Raw genomic sequence first — 14,813 nt, forward strand, 5'->3', positions numbered from 1 at the left:
AATGTCTGTACCTAGCCATAAAGTGTACCTCCAGATGCCTCTATGCTAAGTATTCCTACAGAAAAAGACCACAGATAAGCAAAGTGCTCAATTCGCTCCCATGCAATGGAGCAATTTTTCAGAGAAAAACAACAGTAAAATAAGTTGATACTAAGCATTCTGGTACCCACAAATAGTTCTGGGTGCCAAAAAGTCAGCACAGCTACTTCCACATGCCATCAGATGAAGAAATCCATTCATGTCTGGCCTCCAGTGGCAGATGGCTTAGTGCATCAAAACCCCAACAGTTTGGCTGATATGTTCTTTCCCTCTGCCCCCTCCCTAGCCTTTGCTTTACAATTAAATTACAAGTTAAGAACTGCTGCATATTACACCTACACAACTTATGCAAAGCCTGGTCCCAAGCCTCCTCACATGGGAAAACTTCTCTGTCAAGAATTCAGCAAGATACACCCTCCAGGATGGAGCTATGTTTTTCTCTTAGAATGGGGGTCAGTAACCTACAGCCCATGGCCCAGATCCAGCCTGCAGGATCCAGGCCACATATGTCAGGCTTTGGTGGTATTCAGAGGTGGGGGTATTCAACTGAGGGTGCTCTCCCTGTGCTGCCATGGGGATAAGTGCCAGCTGCAGGTACTGTCCCCAGTCAGTTGTGGAGGCAAACAGTGGCCAGGTCCTACCCTCCAGCCTGTTTCTGACCCAGCATGGGTCACAGAATCATAGAAACATAAAATCATAGAAAGTTAGGGTTGGAAAGATTAGCTAATCCAACCCCCTGCACAAAGCTGGACCATCTCCAACTAGATTATACCAGCTGTTAGCATTAAGTTGGCCTGCGTAGAGAATCTGTTCAGAGTCTTTGGTGGTCTCAGTGTTCCTCCTTAGTTCTTCATGTGATGTGTGTATATCCATGTCCCATACCATAATACCCTCCTGCTTCTGTTTCTGCATCTTACTAACTACTAATTTATCCAGGGAGGCTCACTTAAGTCGGGTCAAGACATTCATTACACAAACTAGAAGTAACAGCTTGCAAAAATTGCTATGCTATCTTCCATAGTTGGATATAACACTAATTTCTCCCCTGTTTCATGAGGTCATGATTTAAATTTAATCCTTGCTTTGTACCCTCTAGGGAACATTTTAGATAGTATATTAGCCATAATTTTTTAAATAATTTTAGTTTCAACTATGACTTGCAAAGGCAGCCTACTAACTCAAGTTTTCTCATGCTGCATAGCTCAGTTACACTCCATTCATGATAACTCAGGTTTTTTTTCCACATTTGTTCAGCTCTTGACCTCAGAGAATACCAAAGGATGACACTTAATGCTAACAGTAATAACACTTTCACTACATGGTCACTTGTCTACTGGGAAATGGACTGAGACAAAAATCATTTTACACAATTAGGGGAACAGTCATAAAACAGAAATTACTTCAGTGAACTGCATAATCTGGCCAAATTTGAAGTGTATGACCTAGATTTTAACACATATGACCTACATTTTAACATGTATTTATATTTCCTTATAAAAATGGCTTGGAAATTTTTTAAGGAATTGACTTTCAGTGAGAGTTGAACACCTAACTCCATTTTGCGCCTTTAGCAATGTCTGCCATAATCTTTAATTTAATATGAAATATAAAGAGGAGGTAATGGCTAGAAAATGTCATTTAAAGGTTTACTTTTGGGAATTGGCTTACAGGTAAAGTAGATATGTATTAGAACAATAGTCCAGGGGAACGGTAAGAGTTAACTAGTTTCTAAAAGCCTGTTTGTGACAAAGTTTTCCTCAAGGCCCACCAGATCTGAAGCCAGCAGACACATCGGCTTGGAAATTGAAGACATGTACCACACTGTTCCATAACATTACATAAGGTGGCATTAGGTCACAGTGCCAAACTGTAGGGCCCTTGGGCTTTCCGTTTTTAGTGAATGGACCAAATCACAAGATGTGGTAAATAACCAAATTACAATGTGTATATGTGATGGATTTGTGGAAAACAGAGAAATAAGCTGACAGGAAAGAACATGGACAGTATGATGACCACAGAGAGACCAATCAATGATGCCCAGAAATGAAGAGTCATCAGAGGGAAGAAAGAATACCAAAGGAGGGATTTCAGAGAAGCAAAGGACCCCTGAGAGGGGAACCCAAGGCCACCAAGAACAGACGGCCATCTCACCCACTCCACTGGAAGGGCGGGGCCTCTTCCCTTGACCTCCAGGCTGCTGACAACTGACATTCAGGAGAACCTTGGGGTGAAGTTCACATACTAGCTAGATGTACCTTCTCTCTGTGACAGCTCTAGGAGTGGTAGATATAGACTTGTTTGCATTATTCTTATCTGGTATCACTGTGTATCAATAAAATTTGCCTATTATTGAATGGAGAATCTGTGGTCTGTCTGAGAGTCTTGGTTCACCAGGAACTAGGTCTGTGTCATAAATCCAGTGCCAACAGGGATGGGGAAAGGGAGGGGAGTGATGGGGAGGGAAGGGAAGTAAGGGGAAGAGGAAAGGGAAAAGGAAGGGTTATGCAGGTATAAAGCTGCAGTCAAGAACAATGGATACATATTATGGCTAATACTAGCAATCCAGGATAATTGAAATTAGCTCTTAAATGCTATCCTCAAGAAACTGTTAAGAAGATAGTTTTTAAACAGAGTGCAAATTAAATACACAAAGCTGTGAATTGCCATCCATTTACCATTTACCAATTGTAGCAAAAATACTGAAGCAATGGTACTTGTATTTTAGATTACTGCACAACATAATACCAGTCTGGGCTACAAGCACAGATCTCATAACCTCTATAGAGTTGGCCAGTCTAGTACTGTATCAAAAGATCCCCAAACAAACATATACTACAGGAAATGGTATTTGTTTCAGTTAATGATGTTCTCCTATTGCAGACTCAGGACTGAGTTAAGGGAAACCTATTGTGTTGGAAGCAGTACTATCTAAAAAAATTATTACATGATCAAATTCCAAGGTAGAGACATGAGCTGTTGGTGATCAGAGTCACTATTCCCCATGGTCCCTTCCATCAGCTCCAGGAGTGTAAGTGGAGCAGAGGAACAAGCAAAGCTGAAAAAGGATAGTCCTGCACCTGTCCACAGCATAGCATGGGGCTTGGAGCATGACAGTAGATGACACAGGGGCTCCTGAAGTGTGGGGAGGGGCTGGAACTTGTGCTTTTCAGTACAATTCATTCCCCCACTCTTCCCATGTCCCCAGAACAGATGGGAGGGGCTATGGAAAATGGTACGAGGATGCACAGGTTGGTACAGGGTACCTGGCATGTGGATGAGCCTGCACTTACCTCTTCTCACAGGGGCCGGGTGCCACAGTACCCTTCAGAGGATCTCACAGCACTCAAGTTGAGAATCATTATTCCATAAAACATACATGCAGCAGAGTGCTATCACCTAACCCAATATAAGCAGTTGTTACCCTCATATTTTTATATATACAAACACTGTGAATATCTGTAATGCACCCAATTATCTTATAATGGAAAGTTCTTGAGTCCCCATTAAACTAGGCCTCTCCTCAAAGAAAAGAAAAAAAACTGAAAAAGAAAGAAATGAAGAGGAACCTAATTTCTGGAGGGTTGCTTCTGTTCTGGCTAATGCGCTTCTTAGACTGCTGGCAACTCTCCCAGCACCCTAAAGCCACTAACTTTGCTCACTAATTGAGGCTTCATTCCCTAGCCTCAGGAGCATGTAGCCTGCTTAGCCCCATACAGACTGAGCCCTGGGGCTCTGACACCTTACTGCCTCAGTGTCCCTCTTCTGCCACTGCCTCTGCTGCAACTAGTGCAAAGGCAGGCTCTCCTGTCTTCTCCCCAGCACTCTGGGTGTCTTTTAAATCTGACATCATCAGCCCACCACTGCTCAGCTTGATTGAGAGCTGGGTCTTAAACTTCGGCGGTAGCATCACATGTCATCTTGGCTCTGCCGTTTCCTGCACAGGAGGTAAGTTAGGGGCTTGCTCAACCCATTCGGGATTCTTGGGGTTGCTCATGGGGTCTCTCAAGACCCTTTCATTATAATATCCATTTACTTAATTGTATTTATCGACATATTTGCTATCTCATCCAAATCGTGATCACTAATCCATCTTTTCTAATAATCCTAATGAGGAGGAATGACTTCTGAAGAGAGGCAGCGGGAACTGGATTTATTTAGTTTAGAAAAGAGAAGACTGAGAGGGGATTTGAGAGCAGCCTTCAGCTACCTGAATGGGGGTTCCAAAGAGGATGGAACTAAACTGTTCTCAGTGGTGGCAGATGACAGAACAAGGAGCAATGGGTTCAAGTTGCAGCAATGGAAGTTTAAATTGAATATTAGGAAAAAACTTTCTCACTAGGAGAGTGGTGAAGCACTGGAACAGGCTACCGAAAGTAGTGGTAGAACTTCGATTCTTGGAGGTTTTTAAGGCTCAGTTTGATAAAACCATGGCTGGAATGATCTAGTTGGGGATGGTCCTGCTTTGAGCAGGGAGTTGGACTAGATGAGCTCCTGAGGTCCCTTCCAACCCTCATTTTCTATGATTCTATGATTCCAAATCTGAGGTGCTTCAAACAGCCACTACAAAAACATACCAGCAAGGTATTTTCTTCTACTCTCCCTGTTTCCCCTACTTCTCCTTACTTGTAATTGTCTGACATTATTCAGTCCTCTTTCAACAAAAAGTTAGAGGGCCAAGACTTAACATTCTAAATTAATTAGAAAGTCAGGAAATTCTCCCTTCAAGCTGCATAAGAAGTGCCTAGTAGATTACAAAGATTAAAGCTACAAGTGTGTGTATGTGTAACTGCTGTATTTAGAGGTTTCTGAGATTTATTAAAATGTCAGTATTAAAACAGATTCTCCCTGGTTTCCAGACTGGCTGCAGTTACCACATGCACTTTATCCAGCATGGGAGGGAAGGCAAGGACACAGCTGGCTCACACGGCTGACTTCATACAATTCATTTGGCTAAAGAACCAGCCCCACAGCACTCCTCTAACTGACAGGACCAGATCCGTTTGACACCTCTGACTTACAGTCATATACCATGCTGTCCCAGGGGAAAAGTGTTAGCACATTTTATGCCACATACTTCACAGGTTCTTAAAGTGGGACAAGAGACTGGCACTAGAATCCTAGGAAAAAGTCCTTCTTGGAGAAATGCTACATCTGTTTACACCCTATAAGTTCTGCAGATCTGGCAGACCCTCCTGGCTAAACAGGGAAATCACGGTCCTCCTTAGAAAGAAGAAAGAGGCGTACAAACAGTGGAAGCTGGGGGCAGGCCCCAAGGAGGACTATACAACAACAGCCTGCACTTGTAGGGAACAAATTAGAAAGGCTAACGTGGTGACAGGAATCAAGGACAACAAAAAGTCCTTCTTTAGGTACATAGGGAACAGGAGAAAAACAAATGGAAGTGTGAGGCCATTGCTCAGCAACTCAGGAGAAATAGTTACCAGCACCCAGGAGTAAGCTGAACTTCTGAACGACTACTTTGCCTTGGTGTTTCACCAGGCCACGGGGAAAATCATGCTGGATAGGGTACAGAATGAGCAAAGCAGAAATGACTGCCTCCCTACTGTTGCCATAGAACTGGTGTGTGATCAATTAAAAAATTAGACATATATAAATCACCAGGACCAAATGAATTCCATCCAACAGTGCTGAAGGAGCTGGCCGACATCATCACGGAGCCCCTGGCAAAACTGTTCCAAAACTTGCGGCACTCTGGAGAGGTCCATGGAGAGGACTGGAAGAGGGCCAATGTTGTGCCCATCTTCAAGAAGGGAAGGAGGAAGGACCCTCAAGGGCTCTTCAAGAAGGGGAGGCAAGCCATATGAGGAAAGGCTGAGGGACCTGGGACTTCAGCCTAAAAAACAGAAGGCTGAGAGGGGACTTGGTAGCTACCTCAGGGAAGTACATCAGGGGCTCGGTGAACAACTGTTCACCCAGGCACCCTTGGGGAAAACCAGGAGTGGTGGCCACAAACTCCTGGGAAGATCATTTCAGGCTCAACATTAGGAAAATCTTCTTCACAGTTAGGGTGTCCAGACTGTGGACTAAGCTCCTTCCAAAGGTGGTACAATCGCCTATCCCAGAAATCTTCAAGAGGAGACCGGATAGTCATCTTGCTGAGGTCACCTGACCCCACCTGTCTTTCCTGCCTGGTGCAGGGGGCTGAACCAGATGATCTTCTGAGGTCCCTTCCAGCCTTACAATCTTTGAATCTATGCAAATTTAAGCTGTTTCTCTAAATTACAAAATCTCTGGGAGTAGCGGCCTTTTGATATCCTCTCTTCTAATGAGTGTCTCTTCTGATGCAGTTGCCAATCTATACCCAGAAGAATAAATCTTATACTCACCACTAACACGGTAGTCAGAGGTAACAATCAGAGGTAACACCAGGCACCGTGAAAATGCACAGTAAGGTCTTTCCTACACATTCATTTTAGAAGGCTCAGGTAGCTCTTAATCCAGGAATTGTCCACACATTAACATGTGTCCACACATTAACATTGTCCACACATTAACAGTTTTAAGCACCCTGTACACATCTTAATGTTATGCCACTCCACAATAGGTTTATCTGTGATCTGTGTTAGCCAGCTCATGTTACACTCTAAGCCACACGTTAGTGTAAAACCTTACTGTCTCCTGCCAGCCCAGCTCAAGCCCACTGCCTCCCTGCCACTTTCCCAGATCTGGTCTCTGTCCCCTACTCCCCCACTGGCCCAAAATAGGCCTTCCGTCCCCTGCCATGGTCCCATGCCAGTCTGGATCAGGCCCACTCTCCCCACCCAGATTGAGCTGCTGGCCCAGATCAGGCCCATTTTGCCCTCACCCCCCTGAATTGGGCTGGCCATCCCCTACCCTCCCAGCAGCATGGACCCCCACTTAACCCCACACTCACCACAGCTCCCAGCTCACCTGTGGCTGCCAGTGCTGTTTCAGGAGAACAAGCAGGACAGAAGAGCCCAGTCACCACTGCAAGCACTACTGCCACACTCTAAGCTGGGCTCAGCCCACAGAACAAGTGAGGTTCAGCAGCAGCAGTGGTGATGGCCTGCCGGCTGGGTTCCCCTTTCTTGTCTACTCCCCTGGGATAGTGCTAGTAGGACAAATGATTTCATAGATTTCATAGACATTAGGGCTGGAAGGGACCTCGGGAGATCAAGTCCAGCCCCCTGCCCAAAGGGCAGGAAGTCAGCTGGGGTCATAGGATCCCAGCAAGATAAGCATCCAATTTACTCTTGAAGGTGTTCAATGTAGGTGCTTGAACCACCTCCGCTGGCAGACTGTTCCAGACCTTGGGGGCTCGGACAGTAAAGAAATTCTTCCTTATGCCCAGCCTGAAACGGTCTTGCAGGAGTTTGTGACCGTTCGACCTTGTCATCCCTTGGGGCGCTCTGGTGAACAAACATTCCCCCAGATCCTGGTGGTCACCCTTGATAAATTTATAGGTGGCCATCAGATCACCCCTGAGCCTATGATTTTCCAGGCTAAAGAGTCCCATGGCTCTCAGCCTGTCATCGTAAGATCTGTTTTCCTGACCTCTGATCATGCGCGTGGCTCTCCTCTGGACTCTCTCAAGCTTCTCCACATCCTTTTTGAATTGTGGAGCCCAAAACTGGATGCAGTACTCCAGCTGCGGCCTCACCAAGGCCGAGTACAAGGGGAGAATGACGTCCCGGGATTTGCTCGAGAAGCATCTATGGATGCAAGCCAGCATTCTGGTCGCTTTACTAGCCGCAGCATCGCATTGCAGGCTCATGTTCATCTTGTGGTCAAAGATGACCCCCAAGTCTCTTTCTTCTATAGTGCTAACCAACATAGCACTGCCGAGCCTATAAGGGTGCTGCAGGTTTTTCCTCCCAAGGTGGAGAACCTTGCATTTTTCGGTGTTAAACACCATGAGGTTCTCGTCTGCCCATTTGCTGAGCTTGTCCAGGTCAGCCTGGATCACCCGCCTGTCCTCTGGTGTGGATGCTTTGCCCCAAAGTTTGGTGTCATCAGCGAACTTGGCCAGTCCACTCCTGACTCCAATGTCCACATCGTTAATGAAGATGTTGAACAGTATGGGTCCCAGGACAGAGCCTTGAGGGACCCCACTGGTTACAGGGCACCATGATGAGTGACTGCCATCAATAACAACCCTCTGGGTCTGACCACGGAGCCAATTTCCCAGCCAGCGGATCGTGGTGGAGCCAAGGCCACAACTGGCCAGTCTGGCCAAGAGGTGATCATGGGATACCAGATCAAAAGCTTTTTTGAAGTCAAGATATATGACATCAACCTCTTCTCCCTTGTTCAGGTGATAGGTCACCTGGTCATAGAAGGAAATGAGATTGGTCAAACAAGACCTACCCGCAACAAACCCATGCTGGCTATCCCTTAGGATGTTAGCCTGGGCCAGTCCCTCAAGGATGGCCTCCTTAATAAACTTTTCTAGGATCTTCCCCAGGATAGAAGTCAGGCTAATGGGCCTGTAGTTAGCCGGATCCACTCTCCTCCCTTTCTTGAAGATCGGCACCACATTGGCCTTCTTCCAGTCTTCGGGCACTACACCAGAGTGCCAGGAGTTTTCAAAGATCCGTGCCAGGGGCTGGGCTATGACGCTCGCCAGCTCCTTGAGTACCCTGGGGTGCAGATTGTCAGGGCCAGCTGACTTGAAGGTATCCAGCTTCTCAAGGTCAGGGAACATAGTGGGTGTGGGTGAGCCATGAGGTCTGAGGGGCATGTGGTAGAGGGAATGTACCTTTAAGGGGCCAGCACTGGGATGACGCAGTCTCTCACCCAGATGCCTTGTGGGTGTGGTTGTGATGGGAAGTAGTTGTAGTTCTCCCTGAAAGCTATGAGCATGAGTTGCTGAATCCTGCTCCCAGTAAAGATAAAGCTATTTACCACTCCACCGATCTCTGCTGAATGGCGACTCGAGGACAGAACCTCAAAGGCATGGAGGTCTGAGTGAGTACCCCATCCCTGGAACCCAATGGCATAGAGTCATAAACGTTATATGTTGTCAGAAGTGACCTGTCTCTTGGAGGAGTCACCAGCAGTCTGATTAGGGGGGTTACAGTTTTCATTCAAAGAGAAGAAAAATGGAGCATTTCAAACCTGCACCAGCATTATCCTTTACTGGAAATCTTGGGTCGAATTGGAGGAGATGGGAACAGAAGCTTCAATTATACCTTGCAGTTACAAAGGCTGAGGAAGAGGCAGAGGATTATAAAATTGCAGTTATGCCTCACTGCACTGGGGATAAAGCCCTACAAATTTACAACATGCAAGGGGTGTTTGCAGACCCTAATAACAAAACCCTTACAGCAGTCCTTGCAACATTCAAGAACTACTGCCAACCCAGAAAAAACCCTGCCTTTGAAAGGTATCAGTTCTGGCAACTTAGATACAATCAGGCTGCAGCCATAGATGATTTTGTTACAGAGCTGAGAAGCAGAGCACAGCATTGTAAATTTGGACTTGCTGAGGATGTTATGTTGAGGAACAAAATTGTTTTTGGCACAACTGACTACAACCCCAAAGAAAGGCTTCTGGAAAATCCCTCCCTCACCCTAGCACAGGCTGTGGATATCTCTAGAGCAAAGGCTCGCACAAGTGCTCAGGCCTCAGTTACTCTGCAGAAGTAAGCTTGCATATAGTTGAGCAAAAGCAAAGCAAGCCATCAGTGAAGTTTGCTCCACAGGAGGGCATCAGGGGGAGAGACTGGGTTACCCCACTGCTGGCCCCTGAAAAGTACATTCCATATACCACAGGGCAGGGGGGAGCCCTGTGGGTTGGGGAGCAGGGGGGATACCCAAGGGGCAGGGAGGGAGCCCCAAAGACAGGGAGGGCAGGGGAGAACCCCAAGTGGCATGGGGGCACCCTAGAGGTAGTGGGAGCCTGGAATGGGAGGGGGTGCAGATTCTTACCTTTCAGTCCTCCAGGCCCCTGCTTGCCAGGGGCAAGTCACAGTTGTGCAGGTCCAGGACAGTCAGAGAAGGATTTTAGCACATAACTGCTCTAAACTTGATCTAATACTAACACTGATTATCACTGAGAAGCCTAAGTGTAACATGTAACAAGGCCCAAAGACATAGTCCCTGTTCCAAAGAGCCTATCACATTTAACACCATGCAACAAGTGGGTGTAAAAATGGCAGGGCTGGTGGAGGAAGGATTAAGAGTGATAGGCCAATGGTCCGCATGAACCTACCAGTCTACAGGGCTAGCAAGGATAAGACAGGCCAGGTTCTACAGGCAACAGCACACAAGGGAGTGATGTGGATACTGCAGCCCAAATGATTAGGTACCCATGTACAGCTAGGTTGTACAGCTAGGCAGGCAGTGGGTGGGGGCAGGGTGGAGCAGCCTTTGGCATGAGCCAAAGCAAGACTTTAATTACACTACCGTTGTACCTCTTAGGATAGTTTCGCTATGGCACGGTCAGTTGGTTTTACATCAAAGGCTGGGTCAGAGTCTTCCTAGCAGGTTTTAATTTTGAGATCCCTACTAGGATTTGATGCAATACTGCATCAAAAGAATTTTAAATTTTCCAAAAATTATTCATTGAAACTTTGAGGAAAAACATGGATTTTTTTTGTGAAACCCTTACCCCACATTACAACCAGATAGATTATTAGTTTTGCAAATAATAATTCCAAAACAGAGATGTTCAAATCGCAAGAAGCAGGAAAAGATTGATTGTATGCCTGAGAACAAAGGAAAATGGAGAAAGGGAAGCAACTATATAAAAATTACAGTGAGTTAATGTGTTGGAGAAAGGAGAAGGGCAGCCAAAATGCAGAGTGAATTAATGCAGCCAAATCAGCCTGAAAGAATTAGATGGACTATAGCAAATCAGGGAATAGTCATGCTGGAGACAAAGAAGGACTTTTAATAAATGAGGAGGGTGCTGAAATTAATGATGCATATCAAATGGATGAGATACTGAACCGCTTTTTAAAAATGTGTCTTTAGCAAGGGAAGTTAAGGACAGAGAAATGGAAAATTATCAAGTGATGAAGACCTTTTAAGAAGATGTGCTGATTGGAGGTAAGAGACAAGCTGGAAAATGAAAATATAAACATCTGAGTACTTTGCTGCAGCTTCAGAGCACAACTGATAGGCATTTTCAAAAAAAGAAGCTGGGGAAGAAGAGAACAAAGTTGGTACAAAATAAGAGGAGATAAAGAAAATAAGGCACAGGTTTTCAAAGACAAAAAAAGAAACCTTTGCAATTACTGCCCAATAAATTTGACTTCAAGTACTATTAAAATAATAGAATAAAACATGAAAAAATACCTTATGAAAGTGATAAGTGAACTATAAACAATAAACAAAATAGTTTATAACTATCTTACCACATTGTTTTAATTGCTGTATTTTTAAAGGCACTGTTACAAAATTGATGGAGGAATGAAGTGGAACATATTTGAATATTGCATTTTGCTAAACCACTTAGTAGAGCCTCATGGTACCTTGTAAAATTAAATCAAACTGACCTGGATATAAACACTGTTTTGTGAACTGAATTGTAAACTAGCTAGTAGAAAGCCAACAAAGAATAACGATAAATTCAAAACACAGAGCAGGGAAGGGACCTAAGAGGATGCCACAGAGTTAGATCCAGACTTAGACATATGACTGATCATAGGAATTATAAATGGAAAAGACATCTCCTATCCATCTTCATTAATGAGCTAGAAGAAAAGTAAAATAGCATAATAATTAAATTAGCAGACAAAAATAAATCAGGAGAGTTGCACATTTCAGTAAGGACATAAAAGCAATGCAAAGGACATGGTTAGAAAAATATAAACAGGAAATGAGATTCAAAGTTTCTCTCAGGACAGTAGTTTGTCAGGGAAAAGTCATGGTAAAAAGGTCACTGATCTCAGTTCAAAACAGATGTACCAGATGAGAGGTGTTCCCAATCCGTATCTTTCAGTACACTATTCTAAATTCCTCAGGTCTATTACAATCAGTGCATTTCAGTCCTTTCCCCAACATACCCTGCTAATCCAAATGCCTACCTGAACCCAGTGTTCTGGGATAGTGATCAGTGGATTACAGCAGTGGTTCTCAACCTTTTTAGACTGCAGGCACCACTCAAATGCCTCCAGGCACCACTCAGAAGACTCCAGGCACCCCTCGGAAAACTCCAGCTCTTAGTTCTCACTTGTTTTTTTGACTACATAAAAAATAGCAGGGCAATCTCAGAAAAAACATAGCAGGTCAGAATGTTTTTAACACTGTATTCCTATTAGTAATATCTGGGTTGATCTTGTTAACCCCATTTGCACACATAACAGTGCTAACATCCCTTGGCACCCCACAGCACCCTTGAAAAGATCTCAAGGCACCCCAAAGAACTGTGGCACCCTGGTTGAGCATCACTGGGTTACATCAAGGTACTGTCTATGAAAAGAGCCGTGTTCTAATCTTGATTGTCACTGTTTCACCTTGCAACCTTAAGCAAATTCTTGTACCTTTGTGTCCCCATCTTTACAGTGGGGGAGATAATAATGCACTTATGGCTCGCAAAAGTATTGGGAGAATTAACTGATGTATATAAATGACTTAAAGGTCCTGTAGATACTCAGAGTATTATAATCATCTAGCTAGTCAGAATGTTTAATGCTGCCTTCTACACTATTAGTCTGATTTTGATCACACCCAGGTCAGTAGCCCCAGATTCCACTTGAACTACTTTACTTTTATCCTAACATCACAGATCCACTGGATCTTGTTTTACCTTTATTTTTATGCCATAATTCATTCATTAGTGTGGAAACATTTCTGGCTGATCTAGGTCCTCTGACTGTCAATATTTCCAGGGAGGAGAAAGCTAAAATCAGCACAAATCAGAAAATGATTTTTTGTTTTTATTTTAGTTTATGTTGCTAAGTCTATGACATTTTATGGACATTTTCAAGACACTGAATGGAAATAGAAGCTTTCAAAACCCCTGGATACATTTCAAATATGCCCTCTGCCATAGGTCATAGGAAACTAGGGCTAGAAAGGAGCTCATGAGGTCATCTAATCCAGGCCTCCTGTCAAAACCAAACCTGCCAAGTATCTGTTTAACCTGTTCTTGAAAACTTCCAAGGACGAAGATTCAACAATTTCTCTAGGTAGCCTATACCAATGCTTAACCCCCCTCCACCTACCCTTGAGTAGTTCTATCCCCCACAGCCAAAGAGAAAAGCCCATCTCCATCCTCTCTGTAATCACCCTCTGTAATCCTAGTTCTTTCAGCCTTTCCTCATAAATCTTGCCTCCCAGGCTCTAATCATTTTGTTACTCTGCACTGGGCTTTTTTCAACTGTCCACATCTTGAAGTGTGGCCCTCAAAACTGGATACTGTACTCCAGGCAAGGCCTCACCCTTGCTGAATACAGCAGAAGAATCACTTCCTTTGATTTGCAAGGGACGCTCCCATTAAGACAACCCACTATGCTGCTCACTTTTTTGCAACAAGAGCACACTATTGGCTCATATTCAGTTTATGGTCCACTCTAACTCCCACATCCTTCTCTGCAGAATTACAGCCTAGACAGTTATTCCTTAGTCTGTATTTACACGTACAATTTTTACATCCCAAGTACAGGACTTTGCACTTGTCCTTGCTGAATTTCATCTGACTGATTATGGATCATTTCTCCAGCCTAGGCAGGTCATTCTGGATCCTAGTCCTGATCCTAGTCCTCCGGCATACCTACACCACCACCCACCTTGGTGTCATCCATAAATTAGTTTGTAAGCTCTTGATCCTATCATCCAAATCATTAATGAAGATATTAAAAATGCTGGACTGTCAAAACTCCACTTGGTAACTCCTTCCACCTAAACATTGAGCCATTACTGACTACATGTTGAGCATATCCAACCAGTGACATAGCCACTTTACAGCATGTTCATCTAGTCTGTATTTCCTTAGCTTGTGAAAGAAAATGTCATGAGAGACAGTGTCAAAAGTCTCACTAACAGCAAGGTTTATCACATCCACTGTTCTCTCCCCATTCACAGATCCAGTCACCTTATAATAGAAGGAAATCAAGTTAGCCAGACATGACTTTCTCTCGAATCCAGGCTAGCTGCTCTTGATAAACATGTTACCCTGTGCCTTACAATGGATTCCTTGAGGACCTGCTCCTTGATTTTTCCAGGTAAAGAGGTCAGACTCACTGGTTTAATTCCAAAGATCCTCCTCCTTCCCTTTCTTAAGGACTAGCACTGTAAGTGGTAATGGACACTATAAGTGGGCACCATAAGTAGCAAAGCACCATGAGCAGCAAAGTTGCTTCCTATTACTTACTGTTCAAAGATTTCATAGACATCAGGGCTGGAAGGGACCTCAGAAGATCGAGTCCAGCCCCTTCCCCCAGGGGCAGGAAGTCAGCAGGGATCGTATGATCCCAGCAAAATAAACATCCAGATGTCTTCTGAAGGCATTCAGAGTGGGTGCTTGAACCACCTCCAGTGGCAGGTTATTCCAAACGTTGGGGACTCAGACAGTAAATAAGTTCTTCCTTATATCCAGCCTGAAATGGTCATGGAGGAGTTTGTGACCGTTCAACCTTGTCATCCCTTAGGGCACTCTGATGAACACACATTCCCCCAGATCCTCGTGAACACCCCTGATGAACTTATATATGACCACCAGATCACTCCTGAGCCTGCGCCTTTCCAGGCTGAAGTGTCCCATGGCTCTCAGCTTCTTTTCATAAGGTCTGCTTTCCTGACTCTGATCATGTGCATGGCTCTCCTCTGCACCCTCTCAAGCTTCTC

This window comes from Crocodylus siamensis, chromosome 2 (assembly GCF_052110815.1).
Source record: "Crocodylus siamensis isolate JL-2025a chromosome 2, ASM5211081v1, whole genome shotgun sequence".
Lineage (NCBI taxonomy): Eukaryota > Metazoa > Chordata > Crocodylia > Crocodylidae > Crocodylus > Crocodylus siamensis.